The sequence below is a fragment of the Cetorhinus maximus genome, unplaced genomic scaffold, assembly GCF_964194155.1.
Source record: "Cetorhinus maximus unplaced genomic scaffold, sCetMax3.hap1.1 HAP1_SCAFFOLD_1427, whole genome shotgun sequence".
NCBI lineage: Eukaryota > Metazoa > Chordata > Chondrichthyes > Lamniformes > Cetorhinidae > Cetorhinus > Cetorhinus maximus.
In genome coordinates, this window is record NW_027597368.1 from 63,564 (window position 1) to 84,464 (window position 20,901).

At 64.5% G+C, this 20,901-nt stretch overlaps 1 pseudogene; it reads left to right on the plus strand.

Moving 5' to 3' along the window:
- Positions 1 to 2,720: 2,720 nt before the first annotated feature.
- On the plus strand, positions 2,721 to 20,521 carry LOC144676210 (uncharacterized; annotated as a pseudogene).
- The last annotated feature ends 380 nt before the right edge of the window (positions 20,522 to 20,901 follow it).

The window sequence follows — 20,901 nt, forward strand, 5'->3', positions numbered from 1 at the left end:
TCGAGGGCAGGTCCGGGGATTCCGGGCAGGTTGGGGGATGGACGGCAGGTCGGGGGTTGGAGGGCAGGTTGGGGGATGGAGGGCAGGTCGGGAGGACGGTGGATTGAGGGCTGGTCGGTGGATCGAGGGGAGGTCGGGGGATCGAGGGGTGGACGGGGGATCGAGGGGAGGTCGGGTGATGGGGGGTGGTCGGGGGGTCGAGGGAAGGTCGGGGGATGGAAGCACATCGGGGGAAGGAGGGCAGGTCGGGAGGTCGGTGGATCGAGTGGTGGTCGGTGGATCGAGGGGAGGTCGGGGGATCGAGGGGAGGTCGGGGGATCGAGGGGAGGTCGGGGGATCGAGGGGAGGTCGGGGGATCGAGGGGAGGTCGGGGGATCGAGGGGAGGTCGGGGGATCGAGGAGAGGTCGGGGGATCGAGGGGAGGTCGGGGGATCGAGGGGAGGTCGGGGCATCGAGGTGAGGTCGGGGGATCGAGGGGACGTCGGGGATCAAGGGGAGGTCGGGGTTCAAGGGGAGGTGGTGGGATCAAGGGGAGTTCGGGGTTCTCAAGGGGGGATCATGGGTGTCAAGGAGAGGTCTTGAGTGTCAAGGGGAGTTCGGGGCTATCAAGGGGAGGTTGGGGCTGTCAAGGGGAGGTCGGGGCTGTCAAGGGGAGGTCGCGGCTGTCAAGGGGAGGTCGGGGCTGTCAAGGGGAGGTCGGGGCTGTCAAGGGGAAGTCGGGGCTGTCAAGGGGAGGTCGGGTGTGTCAAGGGGAGGTCGGGGGATTCAAGGGGAGGTCGGGGAACCAAGGGGAGGTCGGGTGTTCCAGGGGAGGACGGGGGTTCAAGGGGGTTGAAGGGGAGCTTATGGGATCAACGGGAGATCGGCGGATAAAGGGGAGGTCGTGGGAACAACGGGTGGTCGGGGGTTTAAGGGGAGGTCGGGAATCAAAGGGAGGTCGGGGCATTAAGGGAAGGTCGGGGGATCAATGGGAGGTCGGTGGATCAAGGGGAGGTCGGGGGATCAAGGGGAGGTCTGGGGATCAAGGGGAGGTCGGGGGAACAAGGGGAGGTCAGTGGATCAAGGGGAGGTCGGGGGATCAAGGGGAGGTCGGGGGATCAAGGGGAGGTCGGGGGATCAAGGGGAGGTCGGGGCATTAAGGGAAGGTCGGGGGATCAATGGGAGGTCGGTGGATCAAGGGGAGGTCGGGGGATCAAGGGGTGGTCTGGGGATCAAGGGGAGGTCGGGGGATCAAGGGGAGGTCTGGGGATCAAGGGGAGGTCGGGGGGTCAAGGGGAGGTCACGGTTCAAGGGGAGTTCGCGGGTCAAGGGGAAGTCGTGAGTAAATGGGAGGTCGGGTGTGAAGGCGAGGTCGCGTGGTCTACGTGTGATGGGGGTTCATTTGGAGGTGGGAGGGTTAATATGAGATCAGGGTGGTCAAGTTGAAGTAAAATGGAGGTCTTGCGGAGCAAGGGCAGATGGCGGGTCAAGGGCAGTGCGGGGGTACGAGGGCAGATCGGGAGTTCGAGGGCAGCTCCGAGGATTCCGGGCAGGTCGGGGGTTGGAGGGCAGGTCAGGGGATGGAGTGCAGGTCGGGGGATGGAGTGCAGGTCGGGGGATGGAGGGCAGGTCGGGAGGTCGGTGGATCGAGGGGTGGTCGGTGGATCGAGGGGTGGTCGTTGGAATGAGGGGAGGTAGGGGGATCGAGGGGAGGTCGGGGGATCGGGGGGTGATCGGGGATCGAGGGGTTGTCGGGGGATCGAGGGGAGTTCGGGGGATCTAGGGGAGGTCGGGGGATCGAGGGGAGGTCGGGGGATCGAGGGGAGGTCGGGGGATCGAGGGGAGGTCGGGGGATCGAGGGGAGGTCGGGGGATCGAGGGGAGGTCGGGGGATCGAGGGGAGGTCGGGGGATCTAGGGGAGGTCGGGGGATCTAGGGGAGGTCGGGGGATCTAGGGGAGGTCGGGGGAGCTAGGGGAGGTCGGGGGCTACAGGGGAGGTCGGGGGCTACAGAGGTGGTCGTGGGATACAGGGGAGGTCGGGGGATAAAGGGGAGGTCGGGGGATACAGGGGAGGTCGGGGGTTACAGGGGAGGTCGGGGGATACAGGGGAAGTTGGGGGATACAGGGGAAGTCGCGGGATACAAGGGAGATCGGGGGATACAGGGGAGTTCGGGGGTACAGGGGTGGTCGGGGGATACAGGGGAGGTCGGGGGATCCAGGGGAGGTCGGGCGATCCAGGGGAGATCGGAGGATCCAGGGGAGGTCGGGGGACCCAGGGGATGTTGGAGGATCCAGGGGTGGTCGGGGGTTCCAGGGGAGGTTGGGGGGATCAAGGGGACGTCGGGGGATCAAGGGGATGTCTGGGGACCAAGTGGACGTCGGAGGATCAAGGGGACCTCGAGGGATCAAGGGGACGTCGGGGGTTCAAGGGGAGGTCGGGGTGTCAAGGGGAATTCGGGGGGTGAAATGGAGGTCGGTGGTGTCAAGGGGAGGTTGTGGGATCAAGGAGCAGTCGGGGGATCAAGGTGAGGTCAGGGGATCAAGGGGTGGTCGGCGGTTCAAGGTTAGGTCAGGTGATCAAGGGGAGGTCAGGGGATCAAGGGGAGGTCGGGTATCAAGGGGAGGTCGGGAGTTTAAAGGGAGGTCGGGGGATTAATTGGGATCAAGGGGAGGTCGGGGGGCGCAAGGGGAGGTCGGGGGATCAAGGGGAGGTCTGGGGATCAACTGACGGTTGGGGGATAATGGGGTTGTCGGGGGATCATGTTGAGGTCGGGGGATCAAGGGGAGGTCGTGGGATCAAGGGGAGGTCGGGGGATCAAGGGAAGGTCGGGGGATCAAGGGAAGGTCGGGGGATCAAGCGGAAGTCGGGGGATCAAGGGGAGGTCGGGGTTCTCAAGGGGGGATCATGGTTGTCAAGCAGAGGTCTGGAGTGTCAAGGGGAGTTCGGGGCTATCAAGGGGAGGTTGGGGCTGTCAAGGGGACGTCGGGACTGTCAAGAGGATGTTGGGGCTGTCATGGGGAGGTCGGGGCTGTCATGGGGAGATCGGGGGTGTCAAGGGGAGGTCGGGGGTTTCAAGGGGAGGTCGGGGGAACCAGGGGAGGTCGGGGGTTCCAGGGGAGGTCGGGGGTTCCAGGGGAGGTCGGGGGATCAAGGGGGTTGAAGGGGAGCTTGTGGGATCAAGGGGAAATCGGGGGATCAAGGGGTGGCCATGGGAACAAATGGAGGTCGGGAGATTAAGGGGAGGTCGGGAATCAAAGGGAGGTCGGGGGATTAAGGGAAGGTCGGGGGATCAAGGGGGAACAAGGGGAGGTCGGGGGATCAAGGGGAGGTCGGGGGATCAAGGGGAGGTCGGGGATCAAGGGGTTGTCGGGGATCAAGGGGAGGTCCGGGATCAAGGGGAGGTCCGGGATCAAGGGGAGGTCGGGGTTCAAGGGGAGGTGCTGGGATCAAGGGGAGGTCGGGGTTCTCAAGGGGGGATCATGGTTGTCAAGCAGAGGTCTGGAGTGTCAAGGGGAGTTCGGGGCTATCAAGGGGAGGTCGGGGCTGTCAAGGGGACGTCGGGACTGTCAAGGGGAGGTCGGGACTGTCAAGGGGAGGTCGGGGCTCTCAGGGGGATGTCGGGGCTGTCATGGGGAGGTCGGGGCTGTCATGGGGAGATCGGGGGTGTCAAGGGGAGGTCGGGGGTTTCAAGGGGATGTCGGGGGAACCAGGGGAGGTCGCGGATTCCAGGGGAGGTCGGGGGTTCCACGGGAGGTCGGGGGATCAAGGGGGTTGGAAGGGGAGCTTGTGGGATCAAGGGGAGATCGAGGGATCAAGGGGTGGGCGTGGGAACAAATGGAGGTCGGGGGTTTAAGGGGAGGTCGGGAATCAAAGGGAGGTCGGGGGATTAAGGGAAGGTCGGGGGATCAAGGGGGAACAAGTGGAAGTCGGGGGATCAAGGGGAGGTCGGGGTCTCAAGGGGAGGTCGGGGGATCAAGGGGAGGTCAGGGGATCAAGGGGTGGTCGGGCGATCAAGGGGAGGTCGGGCGATCAAGGGGAGGTCGGGCGATCAAGGGGAGGTTGGGCGATCAAGGGGAGGTCGTGTGGTCAAGGGGAGGTCGTGGGTCAAGGGGAGGTCGCTGGTCAAGGGGAAGTCGCGAGTAAATGAGAGGTCGGGTGTGAAGGCGAGGTCACGTGGTCTACGTGAGGTCGGGGTTCATTTGGAGGTGGGAGGGTCAATATGAGATCAGGGTGATCAAGTTGAAGTAAAATGGAGGTCTTGCGGAGCAACGGCAGATGGTGGATTAAGGGCAGTGCAGGGGTACGAGGGCAGATCGGGGGTTCGAGGGCAGGTCCGGGGATTCCGGGCAGGTCGGGGGATGGAGGGCAGGTCGGGGGATGGAGGGCAGGTCGGGGGATGGAGTGCAGGTCGGGGATGGAGGGCAGGTCGGGAGGTCGGTGGATCGAGGGGTGGTCGGTGGATCGAGGGGAGGTTGGGGGATTGAGGGGAGGTTGGGGGATCGAGGGGAGGTCGGGGGATCGAGGGGAGGACGGGGGATCGAGGGGAGGTCGGGGGATGGAGGGGACGTCGGGGGATGGAGGGGACGTCGGGGGAAGGAGGGGACGTCGGGGGACGGAGTGCAGGTTGGGGGATGGAGGGCAGGTCAGGAGGTCAGTGGATCGAGTGGTGGTCGGTGGATCGAGTGGTGGTCGGTGGATCGAGGGGAGGTCGGGGGATCGAGGGGATGTCGGGGGATCGAGGGGAGGTCGGGGGATCGAGGGGAGGTCGGGGGATCGAGGGGAGGTCGGGGCATCGAGGGGAGGTCGGGGCATCGAGGGGAGGTCGGGGGATCGAGGGGAGGTCGGGGGATCGAGGGGAGGTCGGGGGATCGAGGGGAGGTCGGGGGTTCGAGGGGAGGTCGGGGGATCGAGGGGAGGTCGGGGGCTACAGGTGAGGTCGGGGGATACTGGGGAGCTCGGGGGTTACAGGGGAGTTCGGGGGATACAGGGGAGGTCGTGGGATACAGGGGAGGTCGGGGGATACAGGGGAAGTCGGGGGATACAAGGGACGTCGGGGGATACAGGGGAAGTCGGGGGATACAAGGGAGGTCGGGGGATACAGGGGAGGTCGGGGGATACAGGGGAGGTCGGGGGATCCAGGGGAGGTCGGGGGATCCAGGTGAGGTCGGGGGATCCAGGTGAGGTCGCGGGATCCAGGGGAGGTCGGGGGATCCAGGGGTGGTAGGGGGATCCAGGGGTGGTCGGGGATTCCAGAGGAGGTCGGGGGATCCAGGGGAGGTCGGGGGATCCAGGGGAGGTCGGGGGATCAAGGGGAGGTCGGGGGATCAAGGGGAGGTCGGTGGATCCAGGTGAGGTCGGGGGATCCAGTTGAGGTCGGGGTATCAAGGGGGATTAAAGGGAGGTCGGGGGATCAAGGGGAGTTAGGAGGATCAAAGGCAAGTCGGGGGATCATGGGGAGGTCGGGGGATCAAGTGCAGGTTGGGGGATCAACGGGAGGTCGGGGGAATCAAGGGCAGGTTGGGGTTCAAGGGGAGGTTGGGGGATCAACGGGATGTCGGGTTGTCAAAGGGGTGGTGGTGGGATCAAGGGGAGGTCGAGGGTGTCAAGGGGAGGTCGTGCGTGTCAAGGAGAGGTCCAGAGTGTCAAGGGGATGTCCGGGGTGTCAAGGGGAGCTCGGGGCTATCAAGGGTGGGTCAGGGCTGTGAAGGGGAGGTTGAGGCTGTCAAGGGGAGGTCGGGGCTGTCAAGGGGAGGTCAGGGGTGTCAAGGGGAGGTCGGGGGTGTCAAGGGGAGGTCGGGGGTGTCAAAAGGAGGTCGGGGGTGTCATGGGGAGGTCGGGGGTGTCAAGGGGAGGTCGGGGGTGTCAAGGGGTGGTCGGGTGATCCAGGGGTGGTCGGTGGATCCAGGGGTGGTCGGGGTATCCAGGGACGGTAGAGGGATCAATGGGGTTGAAGGGGAGGTTGGAGAATCAAGGGGAGATCGGGAGATCAAGGGGAGGTCGTGGGAACAAGGGGAGGTCGGGCCATCAAGGCGATCTATGGGGTCAAGGGGAGGTCGGGAGTCAAGGGCTGGTCGGGGGATGAAGGGGAGGACGGGAGTCAAGGGGAGGTCGGGGCTCAAGGTGAGGTCGGGGGGCAAGGGGAGGTCGGGGGGGCAAGGGGAGGTCGGGGGGCAATGGAAGGTCGGGGGGTCAAGGGGCATCAAGGGGAGGTCGGGGGATCAAGGGGTGGTCGGGGGATCAAGGGGTGGTCGGGGAATCAAGGGGAGGTCTGGGGACCAAGGGGATGTCAGGGGATCAAGCGAACGTCGGGGGATCAAGGGGATGTTGGGGGTTCAAGGGGAGTTCAGTGGATCAAGGGAAGTTCTTGGGGAGATGGGCATTTCAAGAGGTGTCGGTGGGATTAAGGGGAGGTAGGGGGGATCAAGGTGTGGTCGGGGAGTCAAGGGGAATTCGGGGGATGAAATGGAGGTCGGGGGTGTCAAGGGGAAGTCGTGGGATCAAGGTGAGGTCAGGGGATCAAGGGGATGTCGGGGGATCAAGGGGAAGTCGGGGGATCAAGGGGATGTCGGGGGATCCAGGGCAGGTCAGGGGATCAAGGGGAGGTCAGGGGATCAAGGGGAGGTCGGGGATTAAGGGGATGTCGGGGTTCAAGGGGAGGTCGGGGGATACAGGGGAGGTCGGGGGATACAGGGGAGGTCCGGGGATCCAGGGGAGGGCGGGGGATCCAGGGGAGGTCCGTGGATCCAGCGGATGTCGGGGTTCAAGGGAAGGTCGGGGGATATATGGGTGGTCCGGGGATCCAGGGGTGGTCGGGGGATCCAGGGGAGGGCGGTGGATCCAGGGGAGGTCGGGGGATCCAGGGGAGGTCGGGGGATCCAGCGGACATCGGGGGATCCAGCGGACGTCGGGGGATCCAGCGGATGTCGGGGGATCCAGCGGAGGTCGGGGGATCAAGCGGAGGTCGGGGGATCAAGGGAAGGTCGGGGAATCAAGGGAAGGTCGGGGGATCAAGGGGACATCGGGGGATCATGGGGACGTCGGGGGATACAGGGGAGGTCCTGGGATCCAGGGGTGGTCGGGGGATCCAGCGGAGGTCGGGGGATCAAGCGGAGGTCGGGGGATCAAGAGAAGGTCGGGGAATCAAGGCAACGTCGGGGGATCAAGGGGACGTCGGGGGCTCATGGGGACGTCGGGGGATACAGGGGAGGTAAGGGGATCCAGGGGAGGTCGGGGGATCCAGGGGCGGTCGGGGGATCCAGGGGAGGTCGGAGGATCCAGGGGTGGTCGGGGGATCCAGGGGAGGTCGGGGGATCCAGGTTAGGTCGGTGGATCCAGGGAAGGTCGGGGGATCCAGTTGAGGTTGGGGGCTCAAGGGGGATTAACGGGAGATCGGGGGATCAAGGGGAGTTAGGAGAATCAAAGGGAAGTCGTGGGATCAAGGGGAGTTCGGGGGATCAAGGGTAGATGGGGGATCAACGGGAGGTCGGGGGATCAAGGGGTGGTTGGGGTTCAAGGGGAATTCGGGGGGTGAAATGGAGGTCGGGGGTGTGAAGGGGAGGTCGTGGGATGAAGGTGAGGTCAGGGGATCAAGGGTTGATCAGGGGATCAAGGGGAAGTCGGGGGATCAAGGGGAGGTCGGGGGATCCAGGGGAAGTCAGGGGATCAAGGGGTGGTCGGGGATCAAGGGGAGGTCGGGTGATAAAGGGCAGGTCGGGGGATACAGGGGAGGTCAGGGGATACAGGGGAGGTCGGGGGATAGAGGGCCGGTCGGGGGATAGAGGGAAGGTCGGGGGATACTGGGGAGGTCGGGGGATACAGGGGAGGTCGGGGGATACAGGGGAGGTCGAGGGATACAGGGGAGGTCGAGGGATACAGGGGAGGTCGGGGGATACAGGGGAGGTCGGGGGATACAGCGGAGGTCGGGGGATAAAGGTTAGGTCGGGGGATCCAGGGTTGGTCGGGGGATCCAGGGAAGGTCGGGGGATCAATGGGGCTGACGGAGCGGTTGGAGGATCAAGGGGTGATTGGGAAATCAAGTGGAGGTCGTGGGAACCATGGGAGGTCGGGGCATCACGGCGATCTCTGGGGTCAAGGGGAGTTCGGGAGTCAAGGGCAGGTCGGGGGATGAAGGGGAGGACGGGGGTCAAGGGGAGGTCGGGGCTCAAGGTGAGGTCGGGGGGCAAGGGGAGGTCGGGGGGCAAGGGGAGGTAGGGGGCAAGGGGAGGTCGGGGGGCAAGGGGAGGTCGGGGGGACAAGGGCCATCAAGGGGATGTCGGCGGATCAAGGGGAGGTCGGGGAATCAAGGGGAGGTAAAGGGTACAAGTGGAGGTCGGGGGATCACGGGGTGGTCGGGGGATCAAGGGGAGGTCGTGGGATCACGGGGAGATCGGGGATTCAAGGGGACGTCGGGGGATCAAGGGGATGTCGGGTGATCAAGGGGTCGTCGGGGGATCAAGGGGACGTCGGGGGATCAAGGGGAGGTCGGGGGATCAAGGGAAGTTCTTGGGGTGATGGGCATTTCAAGGGGTGTCGGTGGCATTAAGGGGAGGTAGGGGGGATCAAGGTGTGGTCAGGGTGTCAAGGGGAATTCGGGGGTGAAATGGAGGTCGGGGGTGTCAAGGGGAAGTCGTGGGATCAAGGTGAGGTCAGGGGATCAAGGGGAGGTCGTGGGATCAAGGGGAAGTTTGGGGATCAAGGGGAGGTCGGGGGATCCAGGGGAGGTCGGGGGATCAAGGGGCGGTCGGGGGATCAAGGGGAGGTCGGGGATCAAGGGGATGTCGGGGTTCCAGGGGCGGTCGGGGGATCCAGGGGAGTTCGGGGTGTCCAGGGGTGGTCGGGGGATGCAGCGGAGACCGGGGGATCCAGGGAAGGTCGGGGGATCCAGTTGAGATCGAGGGATAAAGGGGGATTAAAGGGAGATAAGGGGATCAAGGGGAGTTAGGAGAATCAAAGGGAAGTCGGGGGATCAAGGGGATGTCGGGGGATCAAGGGGTGGTCGGGGGATCAAGGGGAGGCAAAGGGTTCAACGGGAGGTCGGGGGATCAAGGGGAGGTCGGGGGATCAAGGGGAGGTCGTGGGATCATGGGGAGATCGGGGATTCAAGGGGAGGTCGGTGGATTCAAGGGGAGGTCGGGGGATCAAGGGGAGGTCGGGGGATCAAGGGGACGTCGGGGGATCAAGGGGAGGTCGGTGGATTCAAGGGGAGGTCGGGGGATCAAGGGGACGTCGGGGGATCAAGGGGACATCGGGGGATCAAGGGGACGTCGGGGGATCAAGGGGACGTCGGGAGATCAAGGGGACGTCGGGGGATCAAGGGGACGTCGGGGGATCAAGGGGACGTCGGGGGATCAAGGGGAGGTTTATGGATCAAGGGAAGTTCTTGGGGAGATGGGCATTTCAAGGGGTGTCGGTGGGATTAAGGGGAGGTAGGTGGGGTTCAAGGTGTGGTCGGGGTGTCAAGGGGAATTCGGGGGGTGAAATGGAGGTCGTGGGTGTCAAGGGGAGGTCGTGGGATCAAGGTGAGGTCAAGGGTTCAAGGGGAGGTCGTGGGATCAAGGGGAATTCGGGGGATCAAGGGGAGGTCGGAGGATCCAGGGGAGGTCAGGGGATCAAGGGGAGGTCGGGGATCAAGGGGATGTCGGGGTTCAAGGGGAGGTTGGGGTTTAAGTGGAGGTCGGGGGATACAGGGGAGGTCGGGGGATACAGGGGAGGTCGGGGGATACAGGGGAAGTCCGGAGATCCAGGGGAGGTCGGGGGATCCAGGGGTGGTCGGGGAATCCAGGGGAGGTCGGTGGATCCAGGGGTTGTCGGGGGTTCCAGGGGAGGTCGGGGGATCCAGGGGATGTCGGGGGATCCAGGGTATGTCCGGGGATCCAGGGGAGGTCGGTGGATCCAGGGGAGGTCGGTGGATGCATGGGTGGTCGGGGGATCAAGGGGGATTAAAGGTAGGTCGGGGGATCAAGGGGTGTTAGAAGGATCAAAGGCAAGTAGGGGGATCAAGGGGTGGTCGGGGGAACAAGGGCAGGTTGGTGGATCAACGGGAGGTCGGGGAATCAAGGGGTGGTTGGGTTTCAAGTGGAGGTCGGGGGTCAAGGGGAGTTCGGGGGTTCAGCGGGTTGTCGGGGTGTCAAAGGGGAGTTGGTGGGATCAAGGGGAGGTCGAGGGTGTCAAGGTGAGGTCGTGCGTGTCAAGGAGAGGTCCGGAGTGTCAAGGGCTGTCGGGGGTGTCAAGCGGAGTTCGGGGCTATCAAGGGGAGGTCGGGGCTGTCAAGGGGAGGTCGAGGCTGTCAAGGGGAGGTCGGGGCTGTCAAGGGGAGGTCGGGGCTGTCAAGGGGAGGTCGGGGGTGTCATGGGGAGGTCGGGGGTGTCAAGGGGAGGTCAGGGGTGTCAAGGGGTGGTCGGGGGTGTCAAGGGGAGGTCGGGGGTGTCAAGGGGAGGTCGGGGCTAGCAAGGGGAGGTTGATGCTAGCACGGGGAGGTCGGGGCTGTCAATTGGAGGTCTGGGGTATCATGGGGTGGTCGGGGTTGTCAAGGGAGGTCGGGGGTGTCAAGGGGTGGTCGGGGGTTCAAGGATGGTCGGGGGATCCAGGGGAGTTCGGAGAATCCAGGGGAGTTCGGGGGATCCAGGGGTGGTCGGGGGATGCAGGGAAGGTTGGGGGTTCAAGGGGAGATCGGGAGATCAATGGAAGGTCGTGGGAACAATGGGAGGTCGGGGCATCAAGGCGATCTCTGGGGTCAAGGGGAGGTCGGGAGTCAAGGGCAGGTCAAGGTATGAAGGGGAGGACGGGGGTCAAGGGGAGGTCGGGACTCAAGGTGAGGTCGCGGGGCAAGGGGAGGTCGGGGGGCAAGGGGAGGTCGGGGGAAGAAGGGGAGGTCGGGGGAAGAAGGGGAGGTCGGGGGATCAAGGGGAGGTCGGGGGATCAAGGGGAGGTCGGGGGATCAATGGGTTGTCGGGGGATCAAGGGGACGTCGGGAGAACAAGGGGACGTCGGGGGATCAAGGGGACGTCGGGGGATCAAGGGGACGTCGGGGGATCAAGGGGAGGTCGGTGGATAAAGGGAAGTTCATGGGGAGATGGGCATTTCAAGGGGTGTCGGTGGGATTAAGGCGATGTAGGGGGGTTCAAGGTGTGGTCGGGGTGTCAAGGGGAAGTCTGGGGGTGAATTGGAGGTCGGGGGTGTCAAGGGGTGGTCGTGGGATCAAGGTGAGGTCAAGGAATCAAGGTGAGGTCAAGGGATCAAGGGGAGGTCGTGGGATCAAGGGGAATTCGGGGGATCTAGGGGATGTCGGGGTTCAAGGGGAGGTTGGGGTTCAAGTGGAGGTCGGGGGATACAGGGGAGGTCGGGGGATACAGGGGACGTCGGGGGATACAGGGGAGGTCCGGAGATCCAGGGGAGGTCGGGGGATCCAGGGGTGGTAAAGGGTTCAAGGGGACGTCGGGGGATCAAGGGGAGGTCGGGGGATAAAGGGGACGTCGGGGGATCAAGGGGACGTCGGGGGATCAAGGGGACGTCGGGGGATCAAGGGGACGTCGGGTGATCAAGGGGTCGTCGGGGGATCAAGGGGACGTCGGGGGATCAAGGGGACGTCGGGGGATCAAGGGGACGTCGGGGGATCAAGGGGACGTCGGGGGATCAAGGGGATGTCGGGGGATCAAGGGGACGTCGGGGTATCAAGGGGACATCGGGGGATCAAGGGGATGTCGGGGGATCAAGGGAAGTTCTTGGGGAGATGGGCACTTCAAGGGGTGTTGGTGGGATTAAGGGGAGGTAGGGGGGATTAAGGTGTGGTCAGGGTGTCAAGGGGAATTCGGGGGTGAAATGGAGGTCGGGGGTGTCAAGGGGAGGTCGTGGGATCAAGGTGAGGTCAGTGGATCAAGGGGAGGTCGTGGGATCAAGGGGAAGTCGGTGGATCAAGGGGAGGTCGGGGGATCCAGGGGAGGTCATGGGATCAAGGGGAGGTCGGGGATCAAGGGGATGTCGGGGTTCCAGGGGAGGTCGGGGTTCAAGGGGAGGTCGGGGGATCAAGGGAGTTCGGGGGATACAGGTGAGGTTCGGAGATCCAGGGGTAGTCGTGGGTTCCAGGGGAGGTCGGGGGATCCAGGGGAGTTCGGGGTGTCCAGGGGTGGTCGGGGGATGCAGCGGAGACCGGGGGATCCAGGGAAGGTCGGGGGATCCAGCGGAGGTCGGTGGATCCAGGGAAGGTCGGGGGATCCAGTTGAGATCGAGGGATAAAGGGGGATTAAAGGGAGATAAGGGGATCAAGGGGAGTTAGGAGAATCAAAGGGAAGTCGGGGAATCAAGGGGAGGTCGGGGGATCAAGGGAGTTCGGGGGATACAGGGGAGGTTCGGAGATCCAGGGGTAGTCGTGGGTTCCAGGGGAGGTCGGGGGATCCAGGGGAGTTCGGGGTGTCCAGGGGTGGTCGGGGGATGCAGCGGAGACCGGGGGATCCAGGGAAGGTCGGGGGATCCAGCGGAGGTCGGTGGATCCAGGGAAGGTCGGGGGCTCCAGTTGAGATCGAGGGATAAAGGGGGATTAAAGGGAGATAAGGGGATCAAGGGGAGTTAGGAGAATCAAAGGGAAGTCGGGGAATCAAGGGGAGGTCGGGGGATCAAGGGCAGGTTGGGGGATCAACGGGAGGTCGGGGGATCAAGGGGTGGTTGGGGTTCAAGGGGAATTCGGGGGGTGAAATGGAGATCGGGGGTGTCAAGGGGATGTCGTGGGATGAAGGGGAGGTCAGAGGATCAAGGGGAGGTCGGTGGATCAAGGGGAAGTCAGGGGATCAAGGTGAGGTCGGGGGTTTCCAGGGGAGGTCTGGGGATCAAGAGTTGGTCGCGGATCAAGGGGAGGTCGGGTGATAAAGGGGAGGTCGGGGGATACAGGAGAGTTCGGGGGATACAGGGGAGGTCGGGGGTTACAGGGGAAGTCGGGTGATACGGGGGAGGTCGGGGGATACGGGGGTGTTCGGAGGATACAGGGGAGTTCGGGGGATACAGGGGAGTTCGGGGGATACAGGGGAGTTCGGGGGATACAGGGGAGGTCGGGGGATCCAGGGGAGGTCGGGGGTTACAGGGGTGGTCGGGGGTTACAGGGGAGGTCGGAGGAAACAGGGGTGGTCGGGGGATACAGGGGAGGTCGGGGGATATCGGGGAGGTCGGGGGTTACAGGGGTGGTCGGGGGTTACAGGGGAGGTCGGGGGCTACATGGGAGGTCGGGGGTTCCAGGGTTGGTCGGGGGTTCCAGGGAAGGTCGGGGGATCAACGGGGTTGACGGGGCGGTTGGAGGATCAAGGGGAGATCGGGAGATCAAGGAGAGGTCGTGGGAACAATGGGATGTCGGGGCATCACGGCGATCTCTGGGGTCAAGGGGAGTTCGGGAGTCAAGGGCAGGTCGGGGGATGAAGGGGAGGACGGTGGCCAAGGGGAGGTCGGTGCTCAAGGTGATGTTGGGGGGCAAGGGGAGGTTGGGGGGCAAGGGGATGTCGGGGGGTCAAGGGGCATCAAGGGGATGTCGGGGGATCAAGGGGTGGTCGGGGGATCAAGGGGAGGCAAAGGGTTCAACGGGAGGTCGGGGGATCAATGGGAGGTCGGGGGATCAAGGGGAGGTCGTGGGATCATGGGGAGATCGGCGATTCAAGGGGACGTCGGGGGATTAAGGGGACGTCGGGGGATCAAGGGGACGTCGGGGGATCAAGGGGACGTCGGGGGATCAAGGGGACGTCGTGGGATCAAGGGGACGTCGGGGGATCAAGGGGACGTCGGGGGATCAAGGGGACGTCGGGGGATCAAGGGGACGTCGGGGGATCAAGGGGACGTCGGGGGATCAAGGGGACGTCGGGGGATCAAGGGGACGTCGGGGGATCAAGGGGACGTCGGGGGATCAAGGGGAGGTCGGAGGATCCGGGGAGGTCAGGGGATCAAGGGGAGGTCGGGGATCAAGGGGATGTCGGGGTTCAAGGGGAGGTTGGGGTTCAAGTGGAGGTCGGGGGATACAGGGGAGGTCGAGGGATACAGGGGACGTCGGGGGATATAGGGGAGGTCCGGAGATCCAGGGGAGGTCGGGGGATCCAGGGGAGGTCGGGGGATCCAGGGGTTGACGGGGGTTCCAGGGGAGGGCGGGGGATCCAGGGGATGTCGGAGGATCCAGGGGTTGTCGGGGGATCCAGGGCATGTCGGTGGATCCAGGGGAGGTCGGTGGATCCAGGGGTGGTCGGTTATTGCATGGGTGGTCCGGGAATCAAGGGGGATTAAAGGTAGGTCGGGGGATCAAGGGGAGTTAGAAGGATCAAAGTGAAGTAGGGGGATAAAGGGGTGGTCGGGGGATCAAGGGCAGGTTGGTGGATCAACGGGAGGTCGGGGAATCAAGGGGTGGTTGGGGTTCAAGGGGAGGTCGGGGGTCAAGGGGAGTTCGGGGGTTCAACGGGATGTCGGGGTGTCAAAGGGGAGGTGGTGGGATCAAGGGGAGGTCGAGGGTGTCAAGGTGAGGTCGTGCGTGTCAAGGAGAGGTCCGGAGTGTCAAGGGCTGTCGGGGGTGTCAAGCGGAGTTCGGGGCTATCAAGGGGAGGTCGGGGCTGTCAAGGGGAGGTCGAGGCTGTCAAGGGAAAGTCGAGGCTGTCAAGGGGAGGTCGCGGCTGTCAAGGGGAGGTCGGGGCTGTCAAGGGGAGGTCGGGGCTGTCAAGGGTAGGTCGGGGCTGTCAAGGGGATGTCGGGGGATCCAGGGGAGGTACGGGGATCCAGCGGAGGTCGGGGTATCCAGCGGAGGTCGGGGTATCCTGCGGAGGTCGGGGGATCCAGCGGAGGTCGGGGGATCCAGCGGAGGTCGGGGAATCCAGCGGAGATCGGTGGATCCAGGGAATGTCGGGGGATCCTTCGGAGGTCGGTGGATCCAGGGAAGGTCGGTGGATCCAAGGAAGGTCGGGGGATCCAGTTGAGGTCGGTGGATCAAGGGGGATTAAAGGGAGATCAGGGGATCAAGGGGAGTTAGGAGAATCAAAGGGAAGTCGGGGGATCAAGGGGAGATCGGGGGATCAAGGGCAGGTTGGGGATCAACGGGAGGTCGGGGAATCAAGGGGTGGTTGGGGTTCAAGGGGAATTCGGGGGGTGAAATGTAGATCGGGGGTGTCAAGGGGAGGTCGTGGGATGAAGGTGAGGTCAGGGGATCAAGGGGAGGTCGGGGGATCAAGGGGAAGTCAGGGGATCAAGGTGAGGTCGGGGGATCCAGGGTAGGTCAGTGGATCAAGAGTAGGTCGCGGATCATGGGGAGGTCGGGTGATACGGGGGAGGTCGGGGGATAGGGGGGAGGTCGGGGGATACGGGGGAGGTCGGGGGATACGGGGGAGGTCGGGGGATACGGGGGAGGTCGGGGGATACAGAGGAGGTCGGTGGATACAGGGGAGTTCTGGGGATACAGGGGAGGTCGGGGGATAAAGGGGTGGTCGGGGGATCCAGGGTTGGTCGGGGGATCCAGGGAAGGTCGGGGGATCAACGGGGTTGACGGGGCGGTTGGAGGATTAAGGGGTGATCGGGAAATCAAGTGGAGGTCATGGGAACAATGGGTGGTCGGGGCATCACGGCGATCTCTGGGGTGAAGGGGAGTTCGGGAGTCAAGGGCAGGTCGGGGGATGAAGGGGAGTACGGGGGTCAAGGGGAGGTCGTGGCTCAAGGTGAGATCGGGGGGCAAGGGGAGGTCGGGGGGCAAGGGGAGTTCGGGGGGCAAGGGGAGGTCGGGTTGCAAGGGGAGGTCGGGTTGCAAGGGGAGGTCGGGGTGCAAGGGGATGTCGGGGTGCAAGGGGATGTCGGGGGGACAAGGGCCATCAAGGGGATGTCGGGGGATCAAGGGGAGGTCGGGGAATCAAGGGGAGGTCGGGGAATCAAGGGGAGGTAAAGGGTTCAAGGGGAGGTCAGGGGATCACGGGGTGTTCGGGGGATCAAGGGGAGGTCGTGGGATCAGGGGGAGATCGGGGATTCAAGGGGACATCGGGGGATCAAGGGGAGGTCGGGGGATCAAGGGGACGTCGGGGGATCAAGGGGACGTCGGGTGATCAAGGGGTCGTCGGGGGATCAAGGGGACGTCGGGGGATCAAGGGGACGTCGGGGGATCAAGGAGACGTCGGGGGATCAAGGGCACGTCGGGGGATCAAGGGGACGTCGGGGGATCAAGGGGACGTCGGGGGATCAAGGGGACGTCGGCGGATCAAGGGAAGTTCTTGGGGAGATGGGCATTTTAAGGGGTGTTGGTGGGATTAAGGGGAGGTAGGGGAGATCAAGGTGTCGTCAGGGTGTCAAGGGGAATTCGGGGGTGAAATGGAGGTCGGGGGTGTCAAGGGGAGGTCGTGGGATCAAGGTGAGGTCAGGGGATCAAGGGGAGGTCGTGGGATCAAGGGGAAGTCGGTGGATCAAGGGGAGGTCGGGGGATCCAGGGGAGGTCAGGGGATCAAGGGGAGGTCGGGGATCAAGGGGAGGTCGGGGTTCCAGGGGAGGTCGGGGTTCAAGGGGAGGTCGGGGTTCAAGGGGAGGTCGGGGGATCGAGGGAGTTCGGGGGATACAGTGGAGGTTCGGAGATCCAGGGGTAGTCGTGGGTTCCAGGGGAGGTCGGGGGATCCAGGGGAGTTCGGGGTGTCCAGGGGTGGTCGGGGGATGCAGCGGAGACCGGGGGATCCAGGGAAGGTCGGGGGATCCAGCGGAGGTCGGTGGATCCAGGGAAGGTCGGGGGATCCAGTTGAGATCGAGGGATAAAGGGGGATTAAAGGGAGATAAGGGGATCAAGGGGAGTTAGGAGAATCAAAGGGAAGTCGGGGGATCAAGGGGAGGTCGGGGGATCAAGGGCAGGTTGGGGGATCAACGGGAGGTCGGGGGATCAAGGGGTGGTTGGGGTTCAAGGGGAATTCGGGGGGTGAAATAGAGATCGGGGGTGTCAAGGGGAGGTCGTGGGATGAAGGGGAGGTCAGAGGATCAAGGGGAGGTCGGGGGATCAAGGGGAAGTCAGGGGATCAAGGTGAGGTCGGGGGATCCAGGGGAGGTCTGGGAATCAAGAGTAGGTCGCGGATCAAGGGCAGGTCGGGTGATAAAGGGGAGGTCGGGGGATACAGGAGAGTTCGGGGGATACAGGGGAGGTCGGGGGTTACAGGGGAAGTCGGGGGATACGGGGGTGGTCGGGGGATACAGGGGAGGTCGGGGGATACAGGGGAGTTCGGGGGATACAGGGGAGGTCGGAGGAAACAGGGGTGGTCGGGGGATACAGGGGAGGTCGGGGGGCAAGGGGAGGTCGGGGGGTCAAGGGGCATCAATGGGATGTCGGGGGATCAAGGGGTGGTCGGGGGTTCAAGGGGAGGCAAAGGTTTCAACGGGAGGTCGGGGGATCAAGGGGAGGTCGGGGGATCAAGGGGAGGTCGTGGGATCATGGGGAGATCGGCGATTCAAGGGGAGGTCGGGGGATCAAGGGGAGGTCGGGGGATCAAGGGGACGTCGGGGGATCAAGGGGACGTCGGGGGATCAAGGGGACGTCGGGGGATCAAGGGGACGTCGGGGGATCAAGGGGACGTCGGGGGATCAAGGGGACGTCGGGGGATCAAGGGGACGTCGGGGCATCAAGGGGACATCGGGGGATCAAGGGAAGTTCTTGGGGAGATTGGCATTTCAAGGGGTGTCGGTGGCATTAAGGCGAGGTAGGGTGGTTCAAGGTGTGGTCGGGGTGTCAAGGGGAATTCGGGGGGTGAAATGGAGGTCGGGGGTGTCAAGGGGTGGTCGTGGGATCAAGGTGAGGTCAAGGGATCAAGGGGAGGTCGTGGGATCAAGGGGAATTCGGGGGATCAAGGGGAGGTCGGAGGATCCGGGGAGGTCAGGGGATCAAGGGGAGGTCGGGGATCAAGGGGAGGTCGGGGTTCAAGGGGAGGTTGGGGTTCAAGTGGAGGTCGGGGGATACAGGGGAGGTCGGGGGATACAGGGGACGTCGGGGGATACAAGGGAGGTCCGGAGATCCAGGGGAGGTCGGGGGATCCAGGGGAGGTCGGGGGATCCAGGGGTTGACGGGGGTTCCAGGGGAGGGCGGGTGATCCAGGGGATGTCGGGGGATCCAGGTGATGTCGGGGGATCGAGGGGAGGTCGGTGGATTCAGGGGAGGTCGGTGGATCCAGGGGTGGTCGGTGGATGCATGGGTGGTCGGGGTATCAAGGGGGATTAAAGATAGGTCGGGGGATCAAGGGGTGTTAGAAGGATCAAAGGGAAGTAGGGGGATCAAGGGGTGGTCGGGGGATCAAGGGCAGGTTGGTGGATCAACGGGAGGTCAGGGAATCAAGGGGTGGTTGGGGTTCAAGGGGAGGTCGGGGGTCAAGGGGAGTTCGGGGTTCAACGGGATGTCGGGGTGTCAAAGGGGAGGTGGTGGGATCAAGGGGAGTTCGAGGGTGTCAAGGTGAGGTCGTGCATGTCAAGGAGAGGTCCGGAGTGTCAAGGGCTGTCGGGGGTGTCAAGCGGAGTTCGGGGCTATCAAGGGGAGGTCAGGGCTGTCAAGGGGAGGTCGAGGCTGTCAAGGGGAGGTCGCGGCTGTCAAGGGGTGGTCGGGGTTGTCAAGGGGAGGTCGGGGGTGTCAAGGGGAGGTCGGAGCTAGCAAAGGGGAGGTTGGGGCTAGCACGGGGAGGTCGGGGCTGTCAATTGGAAGTCTGGGGTGTCATGGGGAGTTCGCGGTTGTCAAGGGAGGTCGGGGGTGTCAAGGGGTGATCGGGGGTTCAAGGGTGGTCGGGGGATCCAGGGGTTTTCGGAGAATCCAGGATAGTTCGGGGGATCCAGGGGTGGTCGGGGGATGCAGAGAAGGTTGGGGATCAAGGGGAGATCGGGAGATCAAGGGAAGGTCGTGGGAACAATGGGAGGTCGGGGCATCAAGGCGATCTCTGGGGTCAAGGGGAGGTCGGGACTCAAGGTGAGGTCGGGGGGCAAGGGGAGGTCGGGGGCAACGGGAGGTCGGGGAGTCAAGGGGCATCAAGGGGAGGTCGGGGGATCAAGGGGTGGTCGGGGGATCAAGGGGAGGTCGCGGGATCAAGGGGTGGTCGTGGGATCAAGGGGATGTCGGGGGATCAAGGGGGCGTCGGGAGAACAAGGGGACGTCGGGGGATCAAGGGGACGTCGGGGAATCAAGGGGACGTCGGGGATCAAGGGGACGTCGGGGGATCAAGGGGACGTCGGGGGATCAAGGGGAGGTCATGAGGAAATGGGCATTTCAAGGGGTGTCGGTGGGATTTAGGGGAGGTATGGCTGATCAAGGTGTGGTCGGGGTGTCAAGGCGAATTCGGGGGGTTTAATGGAGGTCTGGGGTGTCAAGGGGAGGTCGTGGGATCAAGGTGAGGTCAGGGGATCAAGGGGAGGTCGGGGATCAAGGCGAAGTCGGGGGATCAAGGGCAGGTCGGGGGATCCAGGGGACGTCAGGGGATCAAGGGCAGGTCGGGGATCAAGGGGATGTCGGGGTTCAAGGGGACGTTGGGGGATACAGGGGTGGTCGGGGGATCCAGGGGTGGTACGGGGATCCAGCGTAGTTCGGGGTATCCAGCGGAGGTCGGGGAATCCAGCGGAGGTCGGGGGATCCAGCGGAGATCGATGGATCCAGGGAAGGTCGGCGGATCCATCGGAGGTCGGTGGATCCAGGGAAGGTCGGTGGATCCAGGGAAGGTCGGGGGATCCAGTTGAGGTCGGGGTATCAAGGGGGATTAAAGGCAGATCAGGGGATCAAGGGGTGTTAGGAGAATCAAAGGGAAGTCGGGGATCAAGGGGAGGTCGGGGGATCAAGGGCAGGTTGGGGGATCAACAGGAGGTCGGGGGATCAAGGGGTGGTTGGGGTTAAGGGGAATTCGGGGGGTGAAATGGAGATCGGGGGTGTCAAGGGGAGGTCGTGGATGAAGGGGTGGTCAGGGATCAAGGGGAGGTCGGGGGATCAAGGGGAAGTCAGGGGATCAAGGGGAGGTCGGGGGATCCAGGGGAGGTCGGGGGATCAAGAGTAGGTCGCGGATCAAGGGGAGGTCGGGGGATACAGGGGAGGTCGGGGGATACAGGGGTGGTCGGGGGATACAGGGGAGGTCGGGGGATACGGGGGAGGTCGGGGGATACGGGGGAGGTCGGGGGATACGGGGGAGGTCGGGGGATACGGGGGAGGTCGGGGGATACGGGGGAGGTCGGGGGATACGGGGGAGGTCGGGGATACGGGGGAGGTCGGGGGATACGGGGGAGGTCGGGGGATACGGGGGAGGTCGGGGATACGGGGGAGGTCGGGGGATACGGGGGAGGTCGGGGATACGGGGGAGGTCGGGGGATACGGGGGAGGTCGGGGGATACGGAGGAGGTCGGGGGATATGGGGGAGGTCGGGGGATACAGAGGAAGTCGGTGGATACAGGGGAGTTCGGGGGATACAGGGGAGTTCGGGGGATACAGGGCAGTTCGGGGGATACAGGGGAGTTCGGGGGATACAGGGGAGGTCGGCAGATACAGGGGTGGTCGGCGGATACAGGGGAGATCGGGGGTTACAGGGGAGGTCGGGGGATAAAGGGGATGTCGGGGGATCCAGGGTTGGTCGGGGGATCCAGGGTTGGTCGGGGGATCCAGGGTTGGTCGGGGGATCCAGGGTTGGTCGGGGGATCAACGGGGTTGACGGGGCAGTTGGAGGATCAAGGGGTGATCGGGAAATCAAGTGGAGGTCGTGGGAACAATGGGAGGTCAGGGCATCACGGCGATCTCTGGGGTGAAGGGGAGTTCGGGAGTCAAGGGCAGGTCGGGGGATGAAGGGGAGGACGGGGGTCAAGGGGAGGTCGGGGGGCAAGGGGAGGTCGGGGGGCAAGGGGAAGTCGGGGGGCAAGGGGAGGTCGGGGGGCAAGGGGAGGTCGGGGGCAAGGGGAGGTCGGGGGGCAAGGGGAGGTCGGGGGGCAAGGGGAGGTCGGGGGGCAAGGGG